An 11,615-nucleotide genomic window follows, 5' to 3' on the forward strand; every position below is an offset into this window, starting at 1 on the left:
ATTTAATCTCCTTTAAGAAATTGTTAGTAACATCGGATATCTTATTCATGTTAAGAGTGAGAATATTCCAGGTTGTATGACTGTGCATCATTTATTGTTAAGCTATGCGGACACATCATCTATATCATTGGCCCATTCCATCACTGGAACTGTATGAGTGCATAATGTCGAAATCAGATGCTTGTACAGATTTCTTAGTGTATCGACCTTCAGATTTTGTCTTCTCTTTTATTTGAGGTGGATCCTGATTCTTTTGCCTGGTAGAATTTGACTTGATTCCTTGTTAGGTTATTCGTAGGCGTCATCTTTAATCTGACAAGATTCTGTAACAGGCTCTTCAGGGGCATTATCTTTAACTTCAAAGGCCACAGGGTTTTTGACTGCCCGTTTTCGCATTTTCCTGAGCGGTTCGTCTTCTGTATTTTCGATTAACATAGTCGTCTGGGACACACCCAATAGGGTAGCTGAAAGTGCTAACGTGCTGCTTCCTGGACTCGAGTAGCCGCACCGGCCCCAGATCGAATCCAACCGGCGGATCACCAACGAGGGCCGGTGTGCCGGGCAGCCTGGATATGGTTTTTACGTGGTTTTCCACATCCCACTAGGTGAATGTTGGGCTGGTCTCCACGTTCCGACTCAGTTACATGGCTCACAGACATTCACACTATTCCATGGATGACACTATACCCAGACAGTTGGCGTACACTAATTCATTCCTAGGGGGCTACGGGCGGCGACAGGAAGGGCATCCGTCCAACCCTTATGTATAACATGCCACATCAGATTGACCGGCAGACCCCGCAAGTCGGGATTAATGCTTGGAAAGAGAGAGATAGTCTTCTGGGACACATCAGTTTTGGAGGTAACACCACCTTGAATCTGTGGTCCCAGTTCATCAGATGTCTTAGTTTCCTCAGTTTTACTCCTTTTTCTTTTCATCTTTTGAATCTGATTTTGTTTCATTGAATGTATCTTCTCTGACTTTGGATTGAATTTCTGTAACGTTTGCAGCCATATATGGGGTCTCCATTGAGGATCATGTGGTTTGTTTGCATTCTGTTACTGGTTTCTGAATTTCCTATACCATTTCCTGTGCAGGTTAGTTATCTCATGCATTACAACAACAGTGATGATATCTGGTGGTAGTGAAGTGCACGCCATCATCCTGTTTACGACTTGCATATAACTACTGGCTATGTCGCTTGTATTGTTTCTTTCCATGGAGAGCTGCACCGGTACTCTTTTAGTACACTTAGTACACAGGTGGTCAGTAGAATGCCAATGGAACATGTCTGCAGTTGCCCAGTATATGTTATAAACGCTTATAGAATGTGTCTTTTTAATTTCATCCAGACATTTTCTACACCATTGTCTATTTGATATCAGAAAGTCACAGACCATTTATCATTTTCAGTTTTCAAAACGATGCACTGCTGTTTAAGGTACTGCGCTTTCACCCCATTTGGGCATTCAAAACATACATTACAAAATTTTATATTGCAGAATCCATAGTCTGCATATACTACAGCGACATTACTAATACATCTATCAAGTTGCTTGAATTTCCTAGTATTGCTAACTGTAGTCCCGAATTTGTCACAATTTTCAGCAACTTTAAATCTGATGATCACAGAATTCTGAATTAAATTCGATTGAATACCTACTATATATATTCTACAATTCCGAGTTCTTCAAAAATCCACTCATGAATTTCAAATGATAAGTGTCTAACTGAAACCCTATGAAAGGTACACTCTATGTCATTTACTCCGTGGACCTCTGTCATTTTAGTTACAGTATTTGAAGACATTGAGAGTGCGAATGACTGACCACAGGCACCCGTGCTGCCACCAATCGCGCTGCCGTACTCACTTGCCGGAGCATTGCGCAGGGTTTTGTTGATGCCACAACGCACCAATACAATTTAGAGATGAAGTGATACTAAGTTGGCTGTATTTTTCAAAAACTACACGAAAATGGATGGTTTTGGGTTGCTAACAACAACAACTAACACACAGCATTTGCTCTATTTCTGTTTGGTTCTGAGCACTATGGGACTTAACATCTGACGTCATCAGTCCCCTACAACTTAAACTACTTAAAGCTAACTAACCTAAGGACATCACACACATCCATGCCCGAGGCAGAATTCGAACCTGCTACCGTATCGGTCGCGCAGCTCCAGCCTGATGCGCCTAGAACCGCTCGGCCACACTGGCCGGCTATTTCTGTTTGCTTTAATGGAGAGGGATGCGGGCTCACTTCATTGCAGAACGATGCGGGTGTGAGTTGTAAATAGATGAAAATTTGGAAGGTTTCCACTACCAGGTTTCATAAAATGTTATGTAAATGTTGCAAATGATTTCCAATAATTAATAACTAAACCATATGCAGGAAAAAGTATTCAGAGTCACTAGTAACTTCAGCTGACAGTCATATAATATATGTTCTTGTTCAACATCCACAAGCATAATCTCATTTTTTGCGTCTATGGAACGAAAACTGAATCTAACCTAATCTAATCTAATCTGGACAGATCTGATATGTTGAAATTTAATGATCTTAAAACTCTTAATTACATAAAAATAACAGGTATTTTGTGAGAATATTGATCAAAAATGTTTTTATGTCATAATAATTAACAGTAATAACAATACAAACCATATTTCTGACATAGGAAAACAGTCTTTTATGCACTCACTTTGCACTCAGATGCGTTCTGGTGATTCTTCAGTAAAACATAATAAGTAAATCAGAAACTAAAAGCACTCAATATTTCCTAAATTACAAATTCTTGCTGTAAGCAAATCACACCAAATCAAACAAGTGGTCATACCAAAACCTAAGCACCTCTCGGTACAGCTGTCTAAATATCGATGAGTGGACCGATTGGTAAGAGGCCTCAGAACCTCACAGAATAGCAACTTCAGCTAACAAAACCGATTGGTATGAACGATATGGAACAGGGCTCCATGCACTGTGTCTAACGACTGTCGTTGATGCCACTGTGAATGCAGTCAAAAACAAGATTCAACTTGTGGTTTGTACAATGTTTGCAGATGCTACTTCCCTAGGCTTAAAAGAGCATGACAATAGCCACTAGTAATTGCAGCTCCATCGTATGTTTGAGCAACACAGTAATTTAAATTAACTCCACATTTTGCTAGTTTTTTTATACAAGCTAATGAAAAAGAAGCATCCAATTTTTTTGCAGATTCAAAACCTCGAAACCTTTCATATATATTACCATCTAAATGGTACTAAATGACAGTAAAAAGCTGTTCAGCTTTTGAACAACAATTAGAGCATAATACTGGGCGTCTTTCACTTCATCTGAGAAATTTCATAGCACAATATTGTTCATGGTGCTAAGAATTTCATTTTATCAAGATGTGTGAATTGTTTCCTTTTAGATTCGGGCTTTTTCCTAACACTTTGATATTTTTCCCATATAACTTACATTATTTCCCTTATTTTAGCACCATATTTAAATCACTGTGATCTCTTTCAGCTATTCCTTGTAGTACTATGTATCAAAGTACACCAGCAATGGTTTCTATGTATCCACTGTTTTCTTTAAGTATAGAAACTTTGTTTCATCTAGCAGGGCGGCGACTACATTTACATGCAACACATCTAATGAAAGACGAAAACCGAATTTCGAGAATAGTTTTCAACTGTCGTATTTACGTGGTAAGGTCTGAAGCGATTAACTATGGCGTCTGGAAGACAGCTGATCCAGTTTCTGATTCAATCAACACAATCATGAGTTCTCTTCACTTAAATATTACAGGTAGACAGCTTCACCCTCAGTATAATATTTCTGCTATTCCTTCACTTCATAATAAGTCCATTTTAACCGAAAATTCTGAAAACAAGAATAACTTGACAACACAAACACATTTCAAAAGCGGTTGCATTAGCATGGGAGCGAAAATCGATTGTGGAGCTGTAAAATCAGCAATTAGAAACGGATTTTTACAATATTTATTTTTAAGTGTTTACATGATCACACAGACTCGTTACTGGGAAATTGGTTTATAAAATCTAGGTTTTTTAGCCCCAATGTAAAATTACTTTTTCAACAATTTTTGAAATACTCACAAGCAACTACAGAACTATTCTCATACTGTTTAAAGCCGAAATTAGATTCTGTTGTTATGTCCTATTATCGAGACCCTCACTTACAGAAGTAAGAAAATTGATTTTCGTGCCACGAATTTAGGGAGAGAAAAATCGATAGCTGAAACAAAATGAAAGATTATTAATAATGCTAACTGCCAGCTGTGGATAAAATTCATACAAGACTAGTTGTAAATTTCTTTTCTGTCTCCAAAAAAGCGAAAAGGAAAATGACTTAATAGAGGTGACCTTGTTTCATCAGTACTTTTCATAGATACAACAAAAACCAAAACTGAAGGGATAGTGCTGCTGGTGCTAATACTGGAAATCCAAAATGAATGTTCACTTTTCTTTTCTCTGAGTTTTTCGTTTTCCAATGCTATGATTGCTTTCCTATCTCCATTTCGTTATCAGCAAACACATTTTTCATTTTCAACTTCACTTTATCTGAAGTTACAGACAAAGACACTGTAATGCCCTCATTCAATTTAACAAATTTTTGTATTGCCATGTTATTATGTTCACTTTCAATATCATGTACAATTCACTACAAAAAACACCGAACATGATGACACTAAATATACTTTTGTCATTCACCGCAGATACTAACTGTACAACACAGGCACAAATGCAAAACAGAAACAGGGGAAGAACCATTCATTCGATAGATCGATTGACTAGCTCACTATAGTCTAAAGCTGGGTTTCATAGGCATGAATTTCTTACACGTGCATTCCCCACAATCAATTGTGTAAGTCCACTTTCATGCATCATGTGTCATGTTTAATGTTGTCATGCCAACTAATATGTAAGCTACAATAGTTTAAAAGCGGTCTACTTTCTTGCATGACGTTGCTTTCCCCACCATCAAATATGAGCTACAGCAACTGCTGGCAGGTGGATCTGTTCTCATTCTTCCCTGGAAATCCAGTTTGTTCGATAGCACACATCTAGAATCGTTTGCTTATGTATGAGGAAATTCAATATCATGCTGAAATAATGGGCTTAGTATTCAACTAAGTAAATAAACACTTTCTAAAATGCAAAATGTTCATAAACATTGTGGTAGTAATATTTGTCTTTCAACAACTCCTTGTAATCGCTTATTTCTAACAGAGTAAGACATTATCGTTTGAAGTGATGGAATGGATTTAAAAGTATTGAAACTGAGAGTGTGGACCTGCTGTAGTTCATACTGCTTCTGAACAGTCGGCATATTAAATTTCACTGAAACTGAGCCTATGGGACTCCTACTATTTTGAGGAAACCTGTTTTGTCCAGTGTAAGGAGGAGACTAGCAAAAAAGGGTCAAGGTCTATTGGCAGTTCAAACATATTGCGAATTATAGTACACATTAGGGAAATAGGGCAAGGCACAGGAAAGCAAACCAGGTGCACTCAGCGTGTCTACCTGGAGGCCTCATTCAACATCTTGAGGAGGCTATTCCAGCAGCCATTGAGAAAACAGGGTGCAACCAACTGCAGATTGTGACACACGTTGGAAGAGATGATGCCCGTTATCTGGGTTCCAAGGTCATACTTGGGTCATTCTAGCGATTGCCAGAGAAGGCCGAGAAGACCAGCCTTACGCATAGAATTTCAGAGATTTTACAATTTGCGGCATTGTCCACGGAACTCATTGTAGCTCTTTGGTTCCGAGACGAGTGAAAGGTTCGAACCAGTGATTTCGATGGTTCTGTGACAAGGTAGGCTGCAACTTTCCCGATATGGACTATAGAGAGCTGTAGGGTCCCCCTAAATGGGTCAAGTGCACACTACACATCAAAGGCTGCTACTCAGGTAGCTGATTGAATGTGGGTTGCATACAATGGTTTTTAGATTAAGCAGCTCTAGATCCAACCCAGGTAGCGATAGCTGTAGAAAACCCAAAAGTACCAGTGTAAAATCGGAAGAAATACTTCACACAGTTGAGAACATTAAAATCATAATGGTAAACTGCTGAAGCATTTGAAAGGAAGTGCCAGAGTTCATGCGGCGATTGATTTTACTTTTAGGGCAAATAATATCTCCTTGCGAAAACTAACAACATAATTTCTCCTTTCAGTTTTCACAAAAAAAACCATTAACACGACTGAAATTAGTTTCAATGGCCAAGAACAAAAATTATTGGATGAAGGATTAAAGTACACTAATGAAAGATTCCACAACATTGTACAAAAACAACTAATAGTATCTGCAAAAGTAGCACTAGACTTAGCAAACTTACCTATAATATGGCAGAAAGAAATTACTATCAAAATAGCAAATGCAATTGAAAGAGAGCTCAAAATCAGGAAAGTTTATAATACCTATTCAGAAAACAAAACACTATGACAATTTAATGAAAAATTAATGAATAAAAATTACCTAACAATTAAAGCAGATAAAGGCAATAGTCTAGTTATTATAAACAAAAATGACTATATACCAAAGTTAACGATTTCTTTGGTTGGTTGGTTGGTTGGTTTAAGGAGACCAGACAGCGTGGTCATCGGTCTCATCGGATTAGGGAAGGATTGGGAAGGAAGTCGGCCGTGCCCTTTCAGAGGAACCATCCCGGCATTTGCCTGGAGCGATTTAGGGAAATCACGGAAAACCTAAATCAGGATGGCCGGATAACGATTTCTTTGGTAGTAATCAATCAATCTATCGATCACTAGAAACCCCACAAGTCCAAACCAAGAAAACCATAACAGCATGTCATACAATACTTACAGAATATGAAAAAAGGACATGTATACCCATGAATCCTAGAACACGAAAGCTCAGTGGTCACCCTAAGATACACAAACAATTCGTTCCTATACATCCTGTAATAGACAATGTTAACAGTCCCACATATTACATAAGCAACAAACTAATCAACCTCCTTAGTAAATTTTACACATACAACAAAAAATATACAGTAAGGAACTCTAGAACATTAGCCAAAAAAATTAAAAACTTAAAAATACAAACAAATGCAAGATTTATATCTTTCGACATTACTAACCTATACACCAACATCCCAATCCAGGAAACAATAGATATCATAGACCAAAACATACTCAAATACAGAAAAATATCAGTACAAGGCACTACAGGAATTTTGCAACTAACAGAACTTGTCTTACACCAAAATTACTTCGAGTTTGATAACAAAATATATACACAAAATGATGGAGTCGCAATGGGATTTAGTATTGCTAGAACCATAGCTGACATATTCCTTAACAGCTTGGAAGAAAAATATTTTTGAAACAGAAAACGCAACTAATCAAAAAATCGTACACTATTATAGATATGTAGACGACACTTTAATGCTTATACAAGGTAATCTAACTGACATAGACGAAATACATAAAGCACTGAATCAATTACACCCCAAAATTAAATTTACCATAAAATACAAAACTAACAAAACAATTAACTTTTTCGATCTACCTATTAATAGCACTAACAACAAACATTGCTTCGAAATTTACATACAGCCTACCACAACAGACTGTATTATCAATGCACACTCATGACATCCAAAAGCCCACAAACTTGCATTCTTCCACACAATGCTGAACAGATTAATAAATTTACCACTAGAAGACGAAGTAATCCAGAGGGAAATAAAAATACACAGACCAGAAAAACGATTATGACTCCAAAATCGTAATACAATTATACAACAATAAAACACAACCTGAAACACTAAACATACACACAGCGATAAAGAAGAAAAATGTTGTAGTTTATGCAGATTAATGCAGGTAAATGACAAGTAACAATTATTTAAGGGACAAGATAAACTTTGCCTTTATTCTCACAACACATATTAATACATTTTGCTACGCAAATATACTATGTTGCCCATCAACAAACGTGGATAATGTATATTCCACAGTCTAATGCACTCTGCACATCGTATCTTGTGCACCACTACGCATGCTGGAAAATGTTTGTTCACATATCTCCATTACTCCTCCTAGAACAAATGTTTTTCAGATACTCGACACTATACATCCCAGGTTAAACCATAATGTTTCACCAGATTCTGAAATTTCTCCTTACTGAGAGGCTTGGTTAGGAGATCAGATAACATTTCTTCTGTGCACAGGTAACTGGGGAATATATTTCCCTGTTCCACATGTTGTGTTATAAAGTGATGCCTTATGCCAATATGTTTGGATATTACACTGGTGACATTATTTTTTGCAAGTTTAATAGCTCCCATATTATCACAAAATACCACAGTTGGCTTTAATGGTGGAGGAGATTCTATTTCACTCATCAGTGTACAGATACAAAGAGCTTCTTGGGTAGTGGCGGACAGGGCCATATATTCAGCTACTACAGGACTCAAAGCAACAGTTCTTTGTCTCTTACATGACCATGATACAAATCCTCTCATTAGTCTAAAACAACTTCCAGTAATGGAGTGTCTGCTCTCCAGCTCATTTCCCCAGTCTGCATCACTGTATCCTTCCAAATTTACATTTCCAGTTTTCGAATATTTTAACTTATAATCAGCTGTTCCATTTCAATATCTGAATATTCTCTTGACTGCCATCCAGTGCTTTTCTCTCGGATCACTGCAAAACTTGCTTACTGCGTTTGTGGCAAATGCAATGTCTGGTCTGGAAGTCTGTGCTAAGTACAGTAGACTTCCTACAGCTCCCAAATACAGCACACTTTCCTTACATTTCTTGTCATCATCAGTTATTAGCAGTTTTGCATTATTTTCCATAGGAGTAGAAATAGGTTTACAATTTTCCACATTGAACTTTTCTAAGATCTTCCTTGTGTACAGAGATTGATCAATTCATAATTCTTCACTTAGAATCTTCATGCCTAAGTATTGATTCATTTTCCCTAAATCAAGAATATTAGATTCTCACTGTAACTGTTTTTTAAAAAAGTCCATCTGGCTTTCACTATTGGTTAAAATTAAAAAAAAAAACATCTACCCATATCGCCATGATTGCAATTTCTTCATTGCTCCTTTTATGATATATACTTGGATCTGCCTTTGACTGTATCACATCTAGTTTTATCAAAGCTTTATGCAAACATTTATTCCAGCAACGGCTACATGTCTTTAATTCATATATGCATTTTTTCAAACGTCAAATTCTCCTTTTCCCTTGAGAAGGTCGCTTAACTTCATCAGGTGGAATCATATATATTTCCTCTTCCAGCCTTCCATTCAGGTAGACTGTTTTCACATACAATTGATGAATTAATAAGTCTTCCCTTACTGCAAGAGCTAAAAGATATCTTAATGATGAATACTGCACCACTGGTGAGAAAGTTTCATTGTAATCTATTCCTTCTTTCTGGGAATATCCTTCAATTACCGATGCGGCTTTGAATTTTGGTATTGAACTCTCAGGATTTTTAATATTAGACACCCATCTTGGCTTTTTATTTTCAGGCTTGTCAACCCATTCTGAAATGGAACCACTTTCCTATTTCTATTGTTCCCATTACTATGTGCAAATGTTAGTATCTACTTTCGGTTTTATGCAAATTATGTGCAGATCTTAATTATGCATTGTTAATTTTAATTGTTATTCAAATAACTTTTATAGCATGTGCAGTTCTTTATTATCCATTTTCTGGTGTGACAATTATTTATATCAATTTTAGTTGTTAATTCATTACTCTTCCATTTCCAAATATGCTAATGTTTTGTCAACTGTTTGTTCTTTGGGGGAGATGTGTTTTGAAGCAAAGTTGGAACGGCAGTTGAATGCACGTGGCTGGTGTGGATGGAACGATTGGACAATGAAAATGTTTTGTATTTTTCGTGAATAAACAATGGTGACTCAAAAATTCTGCAGATTACTGTTGCAACATACACATATACGAAGACCAGCTGCAGTAAGACCAAGGATTCTATTTCCTAGCGGAGCAACCTACATCCAAAGGAATTTAGGTTAAGTATTCCTTAACTAGCAATAGAGAACTGACTCCGTCAAAACAAGTTTTTTAGTTTTTCCAGATGTTTAACCGATGGTGGAGGAGACAATGAAGCATGTGCTTAATTCTGTAAGTGACGATATTACTATTGAATGCAATCTATAAAATGTGAAGAATTCGCTGATGATATCGATAGTAATTGGAATGCTTCCCAAGGTAGTGGGAACATTTCAATTCATATGTATCATTATCCACAAAAGATTGCAGTTCCTTTTCAATAGCCTTTTTCGAATCTTGAGCATTTGAACTTGCTAAAGCTTCATCAACTGTAATTGCTTCACTGTTGATAATTTGGACTGCATACATTTCTGTATATTCTTTTGGTTTTGCTATACGTGAAGATCACCTTAAACTGACTTCCTCTGTTGAATCTACTTCCTCAATTTGATTCTCGGGTAGCACATCAGCTTCCTCTTTATTCTCGTCTTCCTCTGTTTCGGTTTCCGTCTCTGTTTCAGCACTATCACACGTTATGCTTGGTTGCATTGCTGTAACATTTTGACTATTTATTTTAGGTCTATAATCCTCTAAAATATTACAGCTCTATTACGTATTGTCTTCTTATTCACAGGATTATAAAATATGTGGCCTTTTGAATCCTCACACTAGCCAACAAAAATATATTTTTGAGATATTGCATCCCATTTTCCTCTTAATGGTTTTGGAATCCGAACTGTGGCTTCACATCCAAAAACTTTTAATTGCTTTAGATCCAGTTTCTTCCCAGTCCATACCTCATAAGGTGTTTTGTGTCTCACACGTTTGGTAGGTGATCTGTTAATTAAATACACTGCTGTTGACAGAGCCTCTTCCTAAAAACACTTAGGTAGCTCAGCGTCACTTAACATACTTCTTGCCTTTTCTACAATGATTCTGTAGGCTCGTTCTGCAACTCCATTCTTAGAAGGACTGTAGCGAATGGTAGTCTGATGTCTAATACCCATTTCATTCAACTGTTCTTTAAACCGTCTGTTTACATGTTGGTATCCATTGCCTGATCTAATACTTTCAATTTTCTTCCCAGTCTGTATTTCAACCATTTTGTAATAAACAACAAATACATCATTCACTTGATCGTTGCTACTCATAAAACAAACACATATGTATCTAGAAAAATATTCTATAAATGTCAGGAAATAGAAGCTACCTCATAGAAGCTCTCCATAGGACCACAAAGATCTGAGAGTATGAGTTGCAAGACTTCAGTTTATCGGCTCTGACTCGATTTAAATGGCAATCTAGCCTGCTTCCCTTGCAAATAACCTCACATTGGACGTTATTTATTCCATAACTTTCCATCTCAGTTGCCATTTTCTTCAGTAAAGTCATTCTTTTCCTATTCAAATGTCCAAGTCTGCTATTCCACAACAAACCATTTGCAGCATAAACAGAGTGATTCCCTGTTTCAACAGTATTTTGAACTGTATCCACTTTGAAAATACCTCTTACATCACCTACAGTAGCTACAACATCAACACAAGAGTTTATCAATTTGGTTCCCTCTATATCGAAGATAACTTTATTATCCTTCTTTGATATTTC

Source organism: Schistocerca cancellata, chromosome 6 (genome assembly GCF_023864275.1).
Source record: "Schistocerca cancellata isolate TAMUIC-IGC-003103 chromosome 6, iqSchCanc2.1, whole genome shotgun sequence".
In the NCBI taxonomy this organism is placed as follows: Eukaryota; Metazoa; Arthropoda; class Insecta; order Orthoptera; family Acrididae; genus Schistocerca; species Schistocerca cancellata.